General features: G+C 44.4%; 1 protein-coding gene across 1 annotated transcript in view; it reads right to left on the reverse strand.

Moving 5' to 3' along the window:
* ko (Stork-head domain-containing protein knockout) overlaps positions 1-18732 on the reverse strand; it is an 82062-nt gene extending 63330 nt beyond the window's left edge. Inside the window, exon 1 of the mRNA XM_087361405.1 lies at positions 18458-18732. The gene's annotated coding sequence lies outside the window, so the exon portion shown is untranslated. The remainder of the gene's footprint in view (positions 1-18457) is intronic.
* Positions 18733-22212: the final 3480 nt, after the last annotated feature.

Consider the following 22212-nt stretch of genomic DNA (forward strand, 5'->3'; position numbering starts at 1 on the left):
AGATTTCCAGGCTTGGCAGCGGCGCTGGGATCGTTGTGTTCACTCCCAGGGGAACTACTTCGAGGATGATGGATGAATTTAATACCTGAGATAAGTGTACGGGTTTTTATACGCGCAGTCTTGGAACTTTCCGATCGCACCTCGTATTCTGCCAAACAGATTCATCCCATGACTTATGGGACATTGTATTTTTTTAAAATTTGTTATAATACTTATGAAACTCTTAATAAACGCACAGCGTATCTTAAACTAAGACTCGAGAGTAAAGGAGTGTTACAAGAAAGTACAACACAGCGCCCTTTCTGATCCGTGCCGAAATTTATTGACGGAACTCAGAAGTCTCCGCGATCACAAGACTACACGTTTTCAAAAATACGATGTCGTGAAAACGAGGACAGGCTACGTAAAAGGAGTCCCAGGTTGCAAAGCGGAAATTAAAAACGCGAGAAAAATACGCACTTAACAGCATTTGACCGTACACAGACCTGCAAATAAAATACGGAACTTCCTCAGTAGGCTTGACGGCACAGCCAGAGGTGGTCACCGGCGAATTTACAACCAATAGAGCCGAGTTCACGAACGACGCGAGACGCCGACTCTTCTGGTTGGGGGGACCGGGGGGGGGGGGGGGGGTTAACGAAGTGGCAGGCTGCTCCGGTGGACGACTGCGACTTAACACGCGTTTTTTGTACGTCCAGGACGAAAGAGAAGCCCTGAGCCGGCCACGCAATGCCAGTGGTTCCAACTGCACCGATGCTAACTCTCATTCGTTATCAAAACAAACTTTCACCAGAATCAGGCAAATGTTTTTCAAGAAGTTAAAAAGCCTTAATGGAATTTTCTCTAAAGACTGTAAGAACAGACAATACAATCAGAGTTGCATGTTTCTTCAAGTGTTTCACGGAATCTCGCGGTCGAGTCGTTGACAACCCTGCTTCCTTATATGGGCAAAATCCCGTTTAATTACGACGCAGTTTAGTAATATCCTCCCACCTACGACTATGCCTCAGAATTGGCCCCCTTGCTTTTAGCTTTCAGATCACAATTCGCTCCAACACCTGCACGAAAGCATTCCGACGGCTATATCCGTGTTTTTCCTCAGCCCCGACAGCCCACGACAGCTTCCATTCCAATTCATGATTAAAGTTACCATCATCCAGCGCTGTACAGTCTGAGATGATGACGGAGTCGTTAAACTGGCCAGCAGCTGTGAGCTAGCGTCGCGCATTAAAATGCATCTCGCAGCCTCAACGCTTACCTGGACCAAAGAGAAAACGCACGCCGAGTATCAAAACGCGCCGATCTATTTCATACGGCGCGTCTACAATTACATCAGGAATTCGTAACATGAACACTTGTTTAACCAAATTTGGTGCAAACCGGTTCAGTACGAGGGGGCAAGTCAGACGACACAGGCAGTTCGTATCACGAACAGACGGCGCGAATCAAAATCTTCATCATCTTCGCGACGGACAGTGACACACAGCTGGGAAACCACGCAGAGTATCAGCTGGTTTAAGCTGTCCAGTCACGGCCGGCCTTGCCCGAAACGAAGCCAGAAATTAACGTTTGCAGCCGAAGCTCGTCTAAATAGCATTTAAGAATCCAGTCCGTACCGCGAAGAAAACACAACGCCTCACCATTACATACGAGGTGCGATCGGAAAGTTACCAGACTGCGCGTATAAAAACCCGTACACTTATCTCAGGTATTAAATTCATCCATCACCCTCGAAGTATTTCCCCTGGGAGTGAACACAACGATCCCAGCGCCGCTGCCAAGCCTGGAAGCATCCCTGGAAATCTTTCTTTGTCAGCCTGTCAAGCACCATCTGCGATTCTGCCTGAATCTCTTCTATCGTCTCAAATCTCCTTCCCTTTAGCTGAATTTTCATCTTTGGGAAGAGGAAGAAGTCACACGGAGCTTAGAAAGGAAGTTGGGGTCGGTTCATGCAAGATCTTTCAGCTCCTGACAAACGAGAAGTCAAGTCGATTCTGCTTCTGGTCCTCAGACAGGAGCCTTGGCGTCGCATGTGGAGTTCTTCCTTTAGAATCAGCTGACAGGTCCCATAGCCTATCCCAACAATGTCGCACAAGTCGTTGATGGTACGACGTCGATCTTCGTAACATTTTCGAGCGTTGTGCTCGAAGATGGTCGTCCAGAACGCTCGTCATCATCATCGACAGAGGTTCGGCCATTTTTAAAACGTGAATGCCACACAAAAGTTTGCGGACTCCCCAAATGCTTGCTTTAGCATTTCATAGGTTTCCGTAGCCGTTTTGGCGAGTCTTTGGCAAAATTTGATTTGTTCATGAAAATCCGCCATTCCGAAATCGCAGGAGGGTCGGTGTAATGCACTACCAAAACGCCCGTAACTAAGAAACAAATGCTAATTCGATGATGCCGGCTGGCACACTGATTTACTATGAATGTAGGCCGCACCCTCTAAAGGCAGAAGCTCGTACTACATCCGGTTCGCCCGCTATTGACACAGTCTGGAAACTTTCCGATCGCACCTCGTAGATCAACTGGTTAACGCTGTTTAAGGAAATAATCGATGTTACACTGAGAATCATACGACACTACCGTTACTAGATGCGGGCTGGACGACCGTGGTTCGATCCCTGTCGGGGGCAGAGGGTTTTTCCTCTAGCCTCTGCGTCCAGACTTGCTCTGGGACCCATTCAGCCTCCTATCCAATGGGTACCGGGGTCCTTTCCAGGGAGTAAAGCAAGACCGGGGCGTGATACTAACCACTCATCCCCATCTAGTGCAGAGTTCAAGAATGAGTAGCTATCCCCCCCCCCCCTCCCAAGCAAGAAGGAGATACTACTGGCCTAACTGAAGATATTATTGGAGCAGTCTGCTGGAAAATGTGTGGAAAACCACGACGAAGCTCAGGCAGGTATGGAGCGTTGGTCGCTTACGCCACGTCCATCGTGACCCAGTGCCCTGGAACGACCTCGAACCTAGGACACTACTCTGCGAAGCAGAGTAGCAGTCTGTTACTTGTTACCAAGCTCACAGAATGAACAGAGTAGAACATTTGGCTCTGAGACATGAGCAAAGTGAGAATCTTCAGTTGCTTTTATGACTGTCAAATAATTAAGCAAGATACGGACGGGTAACGTAAAACACTTGGGGGAAATGATAAATGAATGTAATATTTTGCAACGGAGACCAAGCCACTCGGAAGACACCACTGAAGTAGGTGTCATGGGTTCGATTATTCTGGCTGAGGACTGGTCCCATGGCGGGCTGTTGTAAATAAGGTAATGAACTTTCTTGACCAGCTGAGCCACTGTACAATTCCCTAGACGGATCCAGCTCCGTGCAATAATCAGGGAAGGTCACTGTCTCTCCCGAAACCTCAATCAAAAAACTATTTAAATCCACAGTTTCACTGTCAGACAGTATCGGGAGAAGCTTATTCGCTTTTACAACAAGCGAATTAACTTCACCCCTCATGAAGAAACCTTGCCACGGTGGTCTAGCGGTTAGAACGCTGGCCTTGTAATCCTGGGGTCTCGGGTTCGAATTTATAACTTGTGTTGGGCAAGGCCGTGGTCTAGGCAACACGGAGTTTTCCTCCGTGGCATCCCAACAATTACTCCATTCACACACAGAAGAAGGCAATGGCAAACCACTTCTGGATCATCTGCCAAGAACGTATATGAACAGGTCCCAGTCCGAGAAAAGGATGGAAGGATCCTGTTCATATGGACCTGTCGTCAGACAGAACACTAAATAATAATAAGATGAGGTGGTCTAGCGGTTAGAACGCTGGCCTTGTAATCCTGGGGGTCTCGGGTTCGATTCCCGGCGGTGCCCGAATTTATAACTTGTGTTGGGCAAGGCCGTGGTCTAGGCAACACGGAGTTTTCCTCCGTGGCATCCCAACAATTACTCCATTCACACACAGAAGAAGGCAATGGCAAACCACTTCTGGATCATCTCCCAAGAACGTATATGAACAGGTCCCAGTCCGAGAAAAGGATGGAAGGATCCTGTTCATATGGACCTGTCGTCAGACAGAACACTAAATAATAATAAGATGAGGTGGTCTAGCGGTTAGAACGCTGGCCTTGTAATCCTGGGGGTCTCGGGTTCGATTCCCGGCGGTGCCCGAATTTATAACTTGTGTTGGGCAAGGCCGTGGTCTAGGCAACACGGAGTTTTCCTCCGTGGCATCCCAACAATTACTCCATTCACACACAGAAGAAGGCAATGGCAAACCACTTCTGGATCATCTCCCAAGAACGTATATGAACAGGTCCCAGTCCGAGAAAAGGATGGAAGGATCCTGTTCATATGGACCTGTCGTCAGACAGAACACTAAATAATAATAAGATGAGGTGGTCTAGCGGTTAGAACGCTGGCCTTGTAATCCTGGGGTCTCGGGTTCGATTCCCGGCGGTGCCCGAATTTATAACTTGTGTTGGGCAAGGCCGTGGTCTAGGCAACACGGAGTTTTCCTCCGTGGCATCCCAACAATTACTCCATTCACACACAGAAGAAGGCAATGGCAAACCACTTCTGGATCATCTCCCAAGAACGTATATGAACAGGTCCCAGTCCGAGAAAAGGATGGAAGGATCCTGTTCATATGGACCTGTCGTCAGACAGAACACTAAATAATAATAAGATGAGGTGGTCTAGCAGTTAGAACGCTGGCCTTGTAATCCTGGTGTCTCGGGTTCGATTCCCGGCGGTGCCCGAATTTATAACTTGTGTTGGGCAAGGCCGTGGTCTAGGCAACACGGAGTTTTCCTCCGTGGCATCCCAACAATTACTCCATTCACACACAGAAGAAGGCAATGGCAAACCACTTCTGGATCATCTGCCAAGAACGTATATGAACAGGTCCCAGTCCGAGAAAAGGATGGAAGGATCCTGTTCATATGGACCTGTCGTCAGACAGAACACTAAATAATAATAAGATGAGGTGGTCTAGCAGTTAGAACGCTGGCCTTGTAATCCTGGTGTCTCGGGTTCGATTCCCGGCGGTGCCCGAATTTATAACTTGTGTTGGGCAAGGCCGTGGTCTAGGCAACACGGAGTTTTCCTCCGTGGCATCCCAACAATTACTCCATTCACACACAGAAGAAGGCAATGGCAAACCACTTCTGGATCATCTGCCAAGAACGTATATGAACAGGTCCCAGTCCGAGAAAAGGATGGAAGGATCCTGTTCATATGGACCTGTCGTCAGACAGAACACTAAATAATAATAAGATGAGGTGGTCTAGCAGTTAGAACGCTGGCCTTGTAATCCTGGTGTCTCGGGTTCGATTCCCGGCGGTGCCCGAATTTATAACTTGTGTTGGGCAAGGCCGTGGTCTAGGCAACACGGAGTTTTCCTCCGTGGCATCCCAACAATTACTCCATTCACACACAGAAGAAGGCAATGGCAAACCACTTCTGGATCATCTGCCAAGAACGTATATGAACAGGTCCCAGTCCGAGAAAAGGATGGAAGGATCCTGTTCATATGGACCTGTCGTCAGACAGAACACTAAATAATAATAAGATGAGGTGGTCTAGCAGTTAGAACGCTGGCCTTGTAATCCTGGTGTCTCGGGTTCGATTCCCGGCGGTGCCCGAATTTATAACTTGTGTTGGGCAAGGCCGTGGTCTAGGCAACACGGAGTTTTCCTCCGTGGCATCCCAACAATTACTCCATTCACACACAGAAGAAGGCAATGGCAAACCACTTCTGGATCATCTCCCAAGAACGTATATGAACAGGTCCCAGTCCGAGAAAAGGATGGAAGGATCCTGTTCATATGGACCTGTCGTCAGACAGAACACTAAATAATAATAAGATGAGGTGGTCTAGCAGTTAGAACGCTGGCCTTGTAATCCTGGTGTCTCGGGTTCGATTCCCGGCGGTGCCCGAATTTATAACTTGTGTTGGGCAAGGCCGTGGTCTAGGCAACACGGAGTTTTCCTCCGTGGCATCCCAACAATTACTCCATTCACACACAGAAGAAGGCAATGGCAAACCACTTCTGGATCATCTGCCAAGAACGTATATGAACAGGTCCCAGTCCGAGAAAAGGATGGAAGGATCCTGTTCATATGGACCTGTCGTCAGACAGAACACTAAATAATAATAAGATGAGGTGGTCTAGCAGTTAGAACGCTGGCCTTGTAATCCTGGTGTCTCGGGTTCGATTCCCGGCGGTGCCCGAATTTATAACTTGTGTTGGGCAAGGCCGTGGTCTAGGCAACACGGAGTTTTCCTCCGTGGCATCCCAACAATTACTCCATTCACACACAGAAGAAGGCAATGGCAAACCACTTCTGGATCATCTGCCAAGAACGTATATGAACAGGTCCCAGTCCGAGAAAAGGATGGAAGGATCCTGTTCATATGGACCTGTCGTCAGACAGAACACTAAATAAATAAATAAATAAAAATAAAATCATGAAGAAGAATCAGGCGCCTCATTCCCATTCTGAAGTAGCCATGAGTTCGTGTCTTACCCACGCATTGAAGTCTCCGCATCTGACATTTCATTCAGCATGCTTAACACTTCGCTGCATAGCTCAGAGGTTAACGCAGAACAGTGTGAATGACTTAACGCAACTGTGAATTGCTGGCATGCCTGTAGGCACCAGGCAAAACAAGTAAAAACCACATTCATACAGACTGACAAGAACAAAAGTAAGTTTCTTCATTAGCGGTACAAAACAATGACGAAACTTCGCCAGGACCACCCTCCATCTTTACTTTCGTTACATCTTACACGTAGTAGCTAATTACACTCGGCTTCTCGCCTACATGAAAGAGTGTGGCAGCCGGTGAAACGACCAATCTTCTCGTTCGAGCCCCAGGCGATCTGTCGCCTCGTCGTTCAGAGTTTCTTTCGTGTCTTTTTCCTTCCGGTTTACTTGTGTCACGACAGATCTCTTGTCTGGAGCGTAACTAACGCGTAGCATCCATCTTCCACGTACGTTCAAACCAAGTCCTCCTCCGTCTTTCTTACCCACCGCATGTACCATAAATCCCGAGGGCAAAGGAAAACCGTGTTATTTGGCAAGATTAAGAGAGATACAGAGAGCGAAAAGTTTCTGCAAATCACGTGTTTCCAATCTCAAAGTGTTGGGAAATATTAGACCCAGGGCGAGACATTTTACGACGTTGCACCCTGCGTACATCATTTGTAGCAATAAATTCCGGCCACGTTGCCAAGTTGACATGACAGCTCGGATGTTTCTGCTGGGTAAAGGGAGAGACACACGGAGTGCAGGAAACACGAAAGACGACAATGACTAGCGAACTGTCGTGCACTTAACCTGAACGATAGAATAAGTACTTCGGACATATGGAGAGGGCATTACAGAAGAGAAGACGTTGGTAGACCGAACGAGAGACGGTCTGTCCAATCTATGGACACCGACTGTGATGCGCTGGTCAAAATCACTCCAGTAAACATCACAGCTTTAACATTCTGATTACAATTATCCTTAGGCTTTATATAAAGACTGACAGGCATCAGACGTGACCAACTTGTTATACGTCGCCCTCTGACCAGCGTGAAAGCAGGAAGCGAACTGCCTTAAGCGAGGGATCAGAGTTGAATCCGGGGTTGTGACACCTCGCTGGCGGCGACGAAATGACGCCTAACGGGGGGAATCCCCCAGCAGCCGACAGATACTCTGTCCACCGCAGAGACGGCAAAGTTCAAGCGAGTCGCCACGTTCTTGAGAACCACTGGAGAAAGTGAACATCTAAGATCCACTGATGTCGATAGTTTAAAGACGCAGTTCGCTGTTCCCTTTCCGAGTTCTTGACACAGAAAAAATTTTCCCTCAAGGACCTACAATTACGTATCCGGCCCGGTCACAGGTGTGCCGAAGTGCCATTCCACTCCGTACATGGATCAGAAATGTTTCAACACTCGTCAACGCTGACGAAGTGCCCATATGGACCAGACTGAGCAGTCAATGTTGGCGAAATCAAAAGACGAACACTGCTACAGCGAATAAGTAAAACGACCTTCATTACCCAGTTACTTAATGGGACAGAACCCTTTTTGACAGAAATTCCTCTCTGTCTACGCAAGCCGAAGGTTCACGATCAAGTCCACAACATCCCAAGAGCAGACGCTATCCTGAGCCAGCTCAGTCGAGTCCACGGTGGTCTAGCGGTTAGAAGGCTGGCCTTGTAATCCTGGGGTCTCGGGTTCGATTCCCGGCGGTGCCCGAATTTATAACTTGTGTTGGGCAAGGCCGTGGTCTAGGCAACACGGAGTTTTCCTCCGTGGCATCCCAACAATTACTCCATTCACACACAGAAGAAGGCAATGGCAAACCACTTCTGGATCATCTGCCAAGAACGTATATGAACAGGTCCCAGTCCGAGAAAAGGATGGAAGGATCCTGTTCATATGGACCTGTCGGCAGACAGAACACTACAAAAATAAAATCATTTGATATTTCATTGTATTCTTCAGTGCTTGGTCCAAGTTACCTTTCGCTGTTCTTAAGAACACAAACGGATACACTGAACTGAATCATCATCCTCTCACGTTAACCCACGTTTTCTCAAGCGGTCTCTCCATTTCAAGTCGCAAGACCAAGTTCCAATGCAGTTCTCACACGTGCTGCACGCCCTACCCATCACATAATTCATTTCATTAACATTACAAAGAATTCAGTTTCACCCCCTGTCCAGTGTCCAAATATTCGCCTGGAAGTTTTCATCTTACAAAATGTCTCATTGCCGTCTGACAGCAAAGTTTTACAAGTAACGTGGAATAAAAACTCAGTAATTATAAACGACGACTTTTCACATTAAAATTTCAGTTTCATGCACAGGAAAAATGTATTTCAGCCCTGAAGATGTAGGCAATATTTTCCCCTGAAACGTGGATATCTACATACAAGTAGGATTTCAGGTTTGCACAGTGGTGACTCCGAAGATGGCGGTCTTCTGGGTTGTAGCGCCGTGTCATCGCTGACATCTGAAACGTCGATAAATTTCTACCAGACGACACGGCGCTACAACCCCAGGAGACCGCCATCTTCGGTCCACACGGCGTAAAAACCAGCAAACCAACATCTCGACTGGCCACTGTCTCTTAAAGGCACATCCGACTGTGCAGCGGGTTCGGGAAAGGGGGAATTTCGTGACTCGCTGAGCGACTATCGGCTTCTGAAGAAGGGCTCTTACTCCATGGAGAGTGATATCATTTTAATAATTCCCCGAAGACCTGCTTGGAGCTACCACAGACTCACACAAGTATGCACTTCGGGCAGGGTTATTGCGGTCGAAGAACCGGTTCTGAACAAGTTGGTTTCATGACTGCTAAGCAGTTTCGACGCTGTAAGAACAAAGTTCCTTAAGCCCTTCTCGCTGCCGAGCGGCACGTAAAAACTGGCATTGCCGCGGTGGGTCCAGCCTTCTGCTCCTTGAGACGAAGCTTTCCACACCGACACAAAAGACAGCAGGCCCCGGTCAGGTGTATCTTCCAAAAAGCATCGCGCCCGATGAGACAAGGAGTCCGCCACCAGGAGCGGACAACCTTGCAGAAGTAACAGCGTCTCCGTAACATTACTTCATACAGGTAGCCCTCGATTTACGCCGGGGACGCGTTCCTGGACGAATCGGCGTAAATTGGAACTCTTTTTATAATATAAATCAATAGGAAGTCAACGACACGCGTTCACAGCATCCAAACATTGACGATTAATATAATGACATTACATTTAAAGCTCTGAAATAACGTAAATAAAATAAAGAGAATTTAAAAAATATATTTTATACAATTACAATCGGCAATTCGTTGGTCCCCGCGATTATTTCATATGATTGATGTGTACAGTCATCTCTGCTGTCATGCGATAGTTGCATTCATGTACGACGCCGACCTATAGAAAATCGCGTAGTAAAAATAACCCCGGGACCTCCGCAGAGATTAAATTAATCCTTTGAAAGTTTAAAGCTCGAGGAATGAAATTGCATAAGAGCAAACTCGCATACGCAAAAGTTTGCATTTCACAAACAGATTTTACCGATTCATCGATCTCATCGGAGCAAATTCGCGTTAACGAAACTTACGTAATTGCAGAGATGACCGTATTTATAATTGTTTATATATTTATTGCAATTTTAATGAACCAATGTGTACAATTTTAGATGCATCTGGCGCGTTAAGCGCCCGCCTCTCGAAAACCGCAAGAGATGGATCTGGAAATATTGCGTACGAAATACGTATTACCTCTTGGGCTCTCCAAATCTGTTTTCAGATTTTACATATCACAAATGGTTTAGGTTCTACAAACATTTTAAAGCATGTATAAAGGAAATATTTAGAATAAATCCAATATATAAACTTCCTTTCATTGTATTTATTGCCTAAATATAATTTAAATACAAAGACGTATTTACGTCAGATTTTCCGGAACCGTCAAATTTCCACTTTTCGACTATCTGGTTTCGAAATCGGCGTTATTCTGAATCGGCGCAAATCGAGGGCTACCTGTATATGATATTACAACTTCAACCTTGAAGATGGGTGTCGTATATTTCTCCGAAACGTTTGTAGCATCCACCTATATGTCCAGAAGTGTTCAACGACGCTATTTCAGCCGCAGACGTTACATACCGTCGAATGACATGGGAAGGTGATTATAAATTGTGACAACGTACGAAAGAGGAAATCGGTGATTCTATTAAAGGTCCGACTCGGGCTGAACAGTTAGCCATTTCCCTGAGAGTACTCGAGGACTCCGTAAAGATGAGTCCGAAGCCCATCGGTTACCAGTATCAGCCATTGCCACCTCGGATTGCAGTCCCCAGGAGAAACCTGTTTCTGGTGCAACCACGAAGCAGGTGAACATCACCGCGCAGAGCCCGGCAGCTCTGTTCCCTGACGTCACCGGTTCGGGGGGGGGGGGGGGGCCTCTAAGACAAAATATTTACCTCCGTCCGAAAATCGCAATCCTCCCTCTGTCACGCAGTGACGTCACTCCTGCGTGTATGCGGTACGTCTCGAGGTGAGTTCGACGACGCCGTCCTGGCAGTAACTTGATGGCAAATATCACAGAGATGATGACCTCTTAATTCAACAACCCGTCCACTTACTTATTCATATTAATCTTCGCGTTTATCCAGTTCACTTGATAAAGCATCGTTAAATGAACCGTAGAACAGCACATAATACTAAAATGGATCTCACAGAAATTGTGTGGAATGGATTCAAATACGGTAAGAGACCAGTAGCGGGCTCTTGGGAACACGATATGAACTCTGCGTTCCTTAAAAGAAAAGAATTGTTTGGCTAAGACACTGTCAGTTTCTCATGGATGACGAAATTTTGTGGCTTTACTCAGTCCCTCCAGGCAAATGCCGGGATTGTAACTTCAATTACGCCACGACCGCTTCCTTCCACATCCCTTCCAATTCATTATTCACTATCATCCTTTCATTCGACGCTAAATAGTCTCAGTTACTAAAATAAGGTCGTTAAACAAAATGTAAATAAATGCATTCTGGTCATCAAAAGTATCTTTCGATCAAAGTAACACTTCAAAGCCCAGTGGTAACAATACGTACCACCTGTTTCAGTAATGAGAAACATTTGCATTTTGACCACAGAGTGAATTTATATGTTTCGTATGATTCTCCGAATAAACAGCGATTATTTTCTTAAACAGCGTTAACCAGTTGATCTTTGTAACGGTGAGGCGTTGTGTTTTCTTCGCGGTACGGACTGGATTCTTAAATGCTATTTAGACGAGCTTCGGCTTCGAAGGGTTAATTAATTATCAGAATAAACAGCGATTATTTCCTTAAACAGCGTTAACCAGTTGATCTTCGTAATGGTGAGGCGTTGTGTTTTCTTCGCGGTACAGACTGGATTCTTAAATGCTATTTAGACGAGCTTCGGCTCCGAAGGGTTAATTAATTATCAGAATAAAAATCTATTATTTCCTTAAACAGCGTTAACCAGTTGATCTTCGTAACGGTGAGGCGTTGTGTTTTCTTCGCGGTACGGACTGGATTATTTAGATGATTTTTATGCTTCTGGTAGCAGCTTTGAATATTTGAAAAAGTGTTTTTGCCTTTCTGGTCTAAGAAGTACCCTGCATCTCTATGATTTTTGGTCCACAGCCTTTATGAACATTACCGAAACCCTTGGAATGTTTCGGGGGGACCCCCGCCCCTTCACAGCCACTGACTGTTACACGAGTCGACAAATTCTTGACGGCACCTGTGATGACGTCACTGAACCCCGCGGCCAAACAATTACATTCCGAATCTCGTAAAACAAATACATGTCATCTCGCACATAATGACTTGCGTCAGAACACAATCACGTGACTACACTAAGCTAATATGTGACGTCATCGCTGTCAACAAGAGAAGTCCTGATGTTAACGTAACTATTTCTTTCGAATTATTAATACAGAGACGGAAACTCAAAGGCAATAAATACTGACATCTGTTGTCAGGGAATCCAATCAAAATCGAATGAACACGACACACATCTTACTTCTGCCTTCTTCAAAACGGAATGCCAATGGTTTTAACCGTTTGCATCTTCATTAACAGCGTCTTGTTCGAAGAGTTTCCAACCTCAAGTAACAAGTGCGCATGCGCCCAGCCAGTGGCCAGGCGCAGACCCGAGTTATTAAACCGGTTCGGCCGGCATACCAAAGCAGCCGACGAAATTCTGCCTGCGCCTTGCAACAAACAAGTCGAAGGACGTTCGTGCGAGCCTTTGAGTAAAATTAAACGACTGTTTTATGAGAAATCGAAAATTCTGAAGAGGCTACCAAGTTTCTTCAACATTTCTCAATCAGTGTGTGTCACGTGACACATACGGACCGCCATGACAAGCTAAATCTATGAATATCTTCGAAGAGAAGCTGACAGTTGACCAGCTAGTCTGTGTAAGCCGAAGGTTCATTAGCGTGTTCACAAAAGCTCATGTTTCGTCCCTATAATCAGCCAAATGAATTAAGGCCACAATATCATTTTTTTAGGATACATTTTAACATGTGCCTTCCATCTACGCCTAGGTCAGGTTGTTGGACCAAAATTTTGTGTGCATTTCTCACGTTTCACATGCGTGGATTTATCGAGACAAAAATTTCCTTCCGGTAAGATTTCGTTACAGAATGCGGTTCTGGTAAGAATCGAAACGATATTTAATCGAACAAAGACAAGAAGATCCAGTTTCTGAATCTGCTCTGAAGTCAGAACAGCTTCTGAGACCTGCAAATTATCTCGTCCCGTTTTCATGGCTCCAAAATGTACATAAAAAAGAGTGGTTCTAATATACAGCAAATTTTCACCTTTTTTAGACAGTGGCGTATCCTACAGGTATTATTTTTATTTAGTGTTCTGTCTGACGACAGGTCCATATGAACAGGATCCTTCCATCCTTTTCTCTTCTCGGACTGGGACCTGTTCATATACGTTCTTGGCAGATGATCCAGAAGTGGTTTGCCATTGCCTTCTTCTGTGTGTGAATGGAGTAATTGTTGGGATGCCACGGAGGAAAACTCCGTGTTGCCTAGACCACGGCCTTGCCCAACACAAGTTATAAATTCGGGCACCGCCGGGAATCGAACCCGAGACCCCAGGATTACAAGGCCAGCGTCCTAACCGCTAGACCACCGTGGCTCTCCTATCCTACAGGTACGACCAAATAACACAGTGGTTACGAAATCGGAACGTACACAGTTCGAATCCCGGAGGAATACACCCTAGGGCATTGCTCTCATCGCTTCCTGCCACACCACAGAACAATTCAATAATTCAATTCACCTTCTGAGTTCCTACTGAATTAAGTTATTACATAACGCGTCCTCAGACCGGATGAGGCGCTGAGGTACACGTACGTCGTTGAAGGAGCTCCGGGCCGAGTTCGAAACATCACAGCAAAATTACCAACAGCTACATTACAGCGTAGAGAACGCACGCACTGAAAAGCTATTAGTAGTTCGGCGAAATCGCTTTTAAAGTTTTCGCTTCAAGACGGCGTCGAAAGCAAAGTTTCTGTCACATCGCCTATCCCGCGGGAGGGTTGCATTGTCTGTAGTGGTCCATCCAATGAATCATCTCGTGAGCAGCGGCTAGTAACAAGGCTAATGCAGAACAAGCGAATTATTGAGTTCGTGCACAGGCGATAAGACTTCGCGTATCGCCTGTTGCGTCTTTGTCAGGGATCCTACCAGGAACACTCACTTAACCGGCCACCGTTCTCTGAAGGTAAGCGTTTGCAGCTGGCGTAGAAATGCTCGTACATGAAACGAGAGGAACGCCATACGGGCGTGCCATCTGAGCTATCCTGAGGCGCGCTGCCCAAGAACACTCGCAAAAAGTCACGTACTGCAATGCCAGAGAGAGAGACACAGAGAGAGAGACTGCAACATGTTTGTCCAGAGGCGCATGCCCGAGCTCTCTCCAGACTGTCACCTTCGTCGGACTCTGAACCGATAACACCAACAGACGAGAGGTAACTAGTCTCTGGGTCCGAATATTATTTATGAATTCAGTCCGTACCGCGAAGAAAACACTACACCTCACCATTACGAAAATCAGCTGGTTAACCCTTTGAAGCCGAAGCTCGTCTTCATAATATTTACGAATCCAGACCGTACCGCGAAGAAAACACTTCACTTAACCATTAGAAGTCGAATCAGGCGGTGCCACATAAGATTTAACATCCCGGTCAAAGCCTTAATCACGCACTGCGTCCCCAAGACACCCTTCGACTTAAAAAAGAATAAACACAGGCTTGGCGATGTCTCACGTCCTAACGGCTGTCTTCTGACATGTAGCACCGTGCAGAAAACAATCGATGTTTCGAAGGTGTTTACTGCCTCCATTATCAGAGGGTCCTCTACAACACAGGTCAATTTCTATTATGCTACAGGGCGCAGCATTCGAGAAGACAGTCACGCTTTGACGATCTCCCATTCCTGGTGGCCCCCACATTCTTCCGAGCAACCGGACGATCTGCAGCTGAGCAAACAATCCGGAGAAGCCTGTAGCCTGCTTGTGTGAAGAGCTCTTACAGCATTCCGGGGAAGTTTGTTTTTACGTAAATGAGAAATATACCTCTACCACACAAATTATTAATTTTTTTAGCCGGTTAAGACAGGGGTGGGAAATCGCTTTTATGTGCGGGCCGAATGTAACCGCGTTTGGAAAAGCGACTTTTCGAAGAACGTAGAAAAATAACGATTAACTGTCTATCAAGTGTCTGAGCTGCCCTGACACACGTCCTACAGGAAACAGAAGCATGAGCCGACGATGTTAAACACTCACTGCTGCTTCCAACGTGACAAGGCACGAATTAACATACTCGCAGTTGGCTCAACTGGACGTCGTCACTCAGGGCTTCACAAAACAGTATTTACGTGGCATGTGTGCCAACCAGGGGCCCGGATACCACCAAATACCACGCCTAAATCAGGTTAAGTAAAATCACTACACGTGGGCAAGGCTGAAACATACGTCAACGAACCCAAAACCTCGCTCCGAAGAGCCCAAACAATGGAACACAAAGACACATAGGTCACTTTTACCAGGAGAGATTCGGTTAGGTTATTAGGCGCATGCGCAGAGAATCATATACGAAATCGTCGTCTCGCCTCACGAAATTGAGCACTGAACCAGTCTCCAATGACATAGTCATTAGAATAATGGCAGGCCTTGTGTTGGGAATTTTTAGACAAATTCCTATATCCAAAAATGTAACAAAACCTTCATGTGCCAAATACCGAAGTCAGCAAATATCAAAATGGAGTTCACTACACAGGAATTAGGCTATTCGGAAATCTTCCCTCCCACTAGAAAAAAGTCTGAATCATGTACAAAGAAGTTTAAGCATCTCCTATCTCACTCATTCAACTAAACAGAAGAATTTATATCAGCCAAAAATTCTGAGCTATTACAAAAACACGTAAGCAAAAATGATTATGCTTTCTTATGTAATTATTTTTGTGGTAATACCGACTATAAATCACTGTCATAACTACGTAATTAACATTTGTACTGGAAACAAGTATTGTATTTGTGTTACGTCATGTTCTACAACCTTTTGCTTGGTCCTATGAGAACTCTTTGGAATGCAAATAAATCCTATTGTATTCATATTAATAAATCCTTCCTTCTTCAAAACGTCATCCTCCATTCTACAAATCGTCTGAGAACAATCATTTCTCTCTCATTTACAAGGGTTAATTATCCTCAGTTCATTAATATACGTAGTAACGCAAATGTTTCGTAATGACCGCCATGTTGAAGCGTTACTCACAGAACACGTGACCGGCCTTACTTTCCCGTATCCTGGTCTGTCCACTCGCTAAACACTTCACGATTACTACCAACCCCAAAAACTTACACTGACCGCAAGCAACCAGCCTCAACCACATCGAAAGACGAGTTACAGAAATAATTCCTGATTATAATTCGGTCAATTCGTGATAAAATCTAGACCACCTCATCTTATTATTATTTAGTGTTCTGTCTGACGACAGGTCCATATGAACAGGACCCTTCCATCCTTTTCTCGGACTGGGACCTGTTCATATACGTTCTTGGCAGATGATCCAGAAGTGGTTTGCCATTGCCTTCTTCTGTGTGTGAATGGAGTAATTGTTGGGATGCCACGGAGGAAAACTCCGTGTTGCCTAGACCACGGCCTTGCCCAACACAAGTTATAAATTCGGGCACCGCCGGGAATCGAAACCGAGACCCCAGGATTACAAGACCAGCGTTCTAACCGCTAGACCACCGTGGCCATAGAGCAAGTGGTATTCAACCTTTTTTGTTCGCGTACCCCCAAAGTTGCTGGTGTATAATTCAAGTTATACATAGTATATAATCTACATCTAAAATAAATTAAATAAATTACATTACTGATTATTTAGTGTTTATCATAAAATATATTTTTTTATAAATTTCACGTGCCCCCTAAGATGCCTTCGCGTACCCCAGGTTGGAGACCACTGGTCTAGATCACATATCCTATTGTAATAAATCGGGACTCCGGTTTCCTGTAAAGTTCGTATTTTCAATCGATTCTCATTGCAATCTCCACATTGTACCTTCTCATTCGACGGTACATAAAATCGATATATGAGTCAGCGCAGTTAAATAAGCGAATACACACGACTGTCTCCTAATAATTCAAAATTAGAGTCTGGATTCGAGGATTACTGGCGTCTAGGCACTGAAAGAAAAATGTATTACCGACAGTCGTGGCAGATCGTAAAACATCGGGCTTCATTCGGGCTGGGATAAAAGGAAAGTTGACCTGGGGTCAAACGCTGATCTGCCGAGAGCCGGGTTCAAGTTGTAAAATTTTCGGTCCGCGCGGATTCGTCCAGGAAAACTCCACACCCAGAACGCACGAACCATCCTCGGCCGACCGGACTCCACTCGCAGTGGAAGCTTCGAAACGTCGCTCACACCAAAGCCGCCGTAATGATTCTATATCTATATTTTTCCCGCCGTCTCTGACAAGGTGTCTGTAACCTGGAATGCAGCGCCGTGCAGTCTGCTAGAAGCTTACCGACGTTTCGGAGGTGCCTCCTACCTCCATCTTCAGGGCGGTTTCTTCTGGTTAGCATTCGAATGTGGCATTAGATGTTGTTGACTGGTTTGTTGTGGTCCTCCATTTTCGTCTGTCTTGCGCCAATATCTTCATTTCCACATTTTTCATAGCCCACATCCTCATAAATTCCAATCTTTGTCTCCCCCCTACAATTCTTTCCCTTCCATTACCAAATTAACCAATTCCGGGTGCCTCGGAATGTGTCCTATCTCTTCTTTTGTAAGATTCGTCCTTCGCCTGTCCTCATTTCGTTCTTGATAAGTCCACTTAATTAGATACTCCTTGGAAACAATCTGTGTCGCTGGACAACCATTTGCGACTAGGTAACGTGGAGTCTGGTTATACCACCGAGGCGATATCTGTCGGGCGTTTGTTCGCCGAGACCTTGTTTCACGACCAGGTCAGTCCATGTTGACAAAGCGACACTCTGACAGGATCCCATCCCAGCCCATCTGTCCCCTGTCAGTATCATTCCACCATTGCTCACTCGTGTTTCATTCGGATGACGGACAAAGGACCCTTACAGAACCAGTTCACAGACACATAGCCTCCCCTACCGTGGCGTGTTTTCAACTTCAGATTCTATTGAAGCATTTGGCTGCTTCATAACAACCCATCACAGCCTACAAATAATTAATCGTTCATTACCAACGATCGAAACTTTATGTCAAAACGAAACACGACAATACTTTTAAAATACATTTTACGAGGGCGACAAATTATGGCGGTAAGGTCGGCTAGAAACTACATTGCACTGCGTATCTTTGGTCTACAATAAATAAACTCTCCATTCTGAGGCCTAAATGCTTCAATCTGTCGCGATCTACGTCACACATAACCACAAAATATAACTAGGTATCAGCATCACTTACCTAATATCGCTGACGTACACCAAATGTTATTAATTCATCTCTGTCCAAACAATTGTTCTACCACATAAATGTTTCACCTTTCGGCTGGATATGTCTTTCAATCACAAAACAAACTCACAACGGAATAATCCATACACATCCACAATATAATGCTATGATAAATCATTTACAAAAATTTTCCAAGCAGACATAAAACACGTGTAGGAAACATTTTATAACTTCAACAGCCAACCTTCACACGCTGCATAAAGCGACCGACTGAAAGCATTTGCAGCCACAGATTATACCAGGCAGTTTGAAGTAGCGCATCTGTGATCTCAGGCGAGTACTTCTCGCGCATGCGCAGTCCAGTGTTATGCATAGTGGCGGCGCTGTTATGAGAACTGAAATTCCGACAGTGGAAAGGGGAACAGCAAACATTGATACATAGTTGACAGATATAATTGACATCTTATTTGAAATAATTTGAAACTTTCACGATGAATAAATTTAAGAAAATTATCTCTGGGGCCCTGGGTGAATTTCTATCAAACTTATTTGTTGTGAATTATTACTTATCACTTTAAGCGATCAACAAAAAGATTTTGATTGGCAAAACACGAAACATCAATACTACTTTCGTGACTCGGAGAAACAATGAAATACAAAGTTCTCACGAAAGTATCTGCTCTTTGAAATGTAGGGACTAGGTTCCATTGTTAACAGACAATATCACGAACCTTACCGACTGAGTAAAACTTCACTTTCGTTTCTAGATAATATCTGACTTTCCAATTGTACCAACTACTCCACCCACACATTCCAACAAAGGAGAACAGATAGCACACTAAAACTGGAATTTCCTGCATTAGACTATCGTGCAAGGAATGCATTTCAGATCATTTCCGTACACAAGAAATGTCATTTTCATTTGCATTTTATTCTGGGATAGCATTCATAGTGTTTTAACGTGGTTTCAGCGGAATGAACACATATATTGGCCCACAACAATATGGATATAATTTTATCAAGACGAACATCATGTTAAGCCCGGATGCACTAAATGGACATTTGCAATTAAAAATAAAGAACGAGAAAGGAGAATACTCTTTGCTACTATAAACCTAGTGTATCATTTAACCGCAGTTGGCCACACTTATTTACCAAAAATCATGAACTAAAAGCACCAGAAACATTAATAGAATCAATTATTACTTACTTCTGCAGTCTTCGTTGGCTGTCTGTTTCAATAAACTGATCACAAATCTTTGGCTGACATTGTTTTATGAACTCTGACTTTAAAACCGCAAGGAAAAAAGCCAGAAGACATACTTTAGCAGACAGATCTTGAAAACTGCGCTATCTCGACACGCCATCTTTCACTTATGTCGATTACCAACTTGAAGAAACTGATAGCGCAAAGTTTAAAACCATTCCAAGTTTATTCGAAGATTATTTTGTGGTTTCAACACGAAAATTAAAAGTACAGGTATCCCTCGATTTACGCCGGGGATTCGTTCCTGGACGAATCGGCGTAAATTGAAACTCTTTTATAATTTAAATCAATGGGAAGTCAACGACACGCGTTCACAGCATCCAAACATTGACGATTAATATAATGACATTACATTTAAAGCTCTGAAATAACGTAAATAAAATAAAGAGAATTTAAAAAATATATTTTATACCCTTACAATCGGCAATTCGTTGGTCCCCGCGATTCTTTCATGTGATTGATGTGTACAGTCATCTCTGCTGTTATGCGACAGTTGCATTCATGTAAGACGCCGACCTATAGAAAATCGCGTAGTAAAAATAACCCTGGGACCTCCGCAGAGATTAAATTAGTCCTTTGAAAGTTTAAAGCTCGAGGAATGAAATTGCATAAGAGCAAACTCGCATACGCAAAAGTTTGCATTTCACAAACAGATTTTACCGATTCATCGATCTCATTGTAGCAAATTCGCTTTAACGAGACTTACGTAATTGCAGAGATGATTGCATTTATAATTTTTATTCAAAATCAGCGATGTAAGAATTACGATTTAGTATAAGAATCAGTACGAGATACATTGTAAAACGTTATAAATAATAGTAAAATATATTTTTTTTCACTTTTTGACTTGCTGGTTTCAAAATCGGCGCAAATCGAGGGCTACCTGTACACTGTGAAACAAGACTGTCAAATATTTGACAAAACTGTATAATTCTTTACAAACGAGGAATCTTGGCAGGCCTAGGGAAAACGGTAGAGGATGACGTGACCTTGAGGCAAAAGTTGGGGTGGCAGGAAGTGACAGAGTTGTAAAATAACTTAGTTGTAACTTTCATCGTCCTATGTTGGCAGCCGTTCTGTTTCCAGGAGCGCTGACACTTCAAGGTTATAGTAATCGAAATGAAACACAGCTGACGTTCTAGCATACATTCGTTGTTCTCGGGCGGTAAAACAGAGCGTTTTTTATTTACAACTACGTGTTCCATCTCTTTTTAACAATCAGCAACACTGCATTTTGAATCTACGGATTTCCTATGATGTTCACAATAAACAGCGATTATTTCCTTAAACAGCGTTAACTACTTGATCTTTTTAATGGTGCAGTTCGGTGTTTTCTTCGCGGTACGGACTGGATTCTTAAATGTTATTTAGACGAGCCTCGGCTTCGAAGGGTTAATTAATTATCAGAATAAAAATCTATTATTTCCTTAAACAGCGTTAACCAGTTGATCTTTGTAATGGTGAGGCGTTGTGTTTACTTCGCGGTACGGACTGAATTCTTAAAAGCTATTTAGATGAACTTATTTCGTGCATTGCTTAAAACTTAAATAATTTAATGACACTGTATTGACTGCGAAAGTTATTTCGAGCCGAATGACAGTTCTGTCCACAACAGATGCTATACTATAACGAAGTTCGGACGGTAACTATTGATCCCCCATTAGCTGGAACGGGTACTGACTTCATTTATATGCAAATGATCGGCTGTAGGAGAACCAGCTGCCTTTTCTGTCCTTAGAGATCAACCAAACAAGGTGGGTAAAATGCCAAGGGCCTCCTTATATATTCACAGCAAAGCAACACCTCGTGCATTCCTCACAACGACGAATCAAGGTGACTGTTCATAAAGCTGGACACTAGATGGAGGTAAGTGGTCAGCTTTAAGCTCTGGCCGCCTTATTACCCGGGATCTGTGCGATCCCTATTGCATAGAAGGTTATGTGGGGCCAGAGCCTGGCCCGGATTAGAAACGAATCCAAGTCATCCCAGCCTGTAAACTAGTCACTACACTGACTGAAGAAAAATTATGACTGCGGGTCTGACTTTGTGATGTTAATACTTCTCTTATATGGTTATCGCATGGGAAGTACTGTTATGTACCACTAAAATCGTGCACAATGTCTTTCACAGAACAATCATCTCATAAACCAGTGTTTCACAGTTCCTTGTCTGCATGACAATGTCACGCACCTAGTAATTTTTTCACTTTCTCAGTGTAGCAGGTGGCAAGCCTGCTGCCTCCGCACAATTTCTTCTCAGTTCTGATGTGTACGCTAGAGCCATCTAGTAGCGTATCAGAAGAGACATGTGTGAGAAACATGGCCGCTGAAGTTTGTTTACGAGACATCTCGCTCATGCTCGTGAGTAAATCTAAGACATGGACCGCCCCTCCGTAGGAAGTCATTCATGATACGGATTTTTATCACCTTTGAAAATCCATAGACCTCGGCCGGGTTTGAACACCCTAACCTATAAACTTCTCAAAATGTTTATTTACAAC

The sequence above is a fragment of the Zootermopsis nevadensis genome, unplaced genomic scaffold (assembly GCF_977971745.1).
Source record: "Zootermopsis nevadensis isolate Lab colony 2312 unplaced genomic scaffold, Znev_1.0 Znev_ptg000057l, whole genome shotgun sequence".
NCBI lineage: Eukaryota > Metazoa > Arthropoda > Insecta > Blattodea > Termopsidae > Zootermopsis > Zootermopsis nevadensis.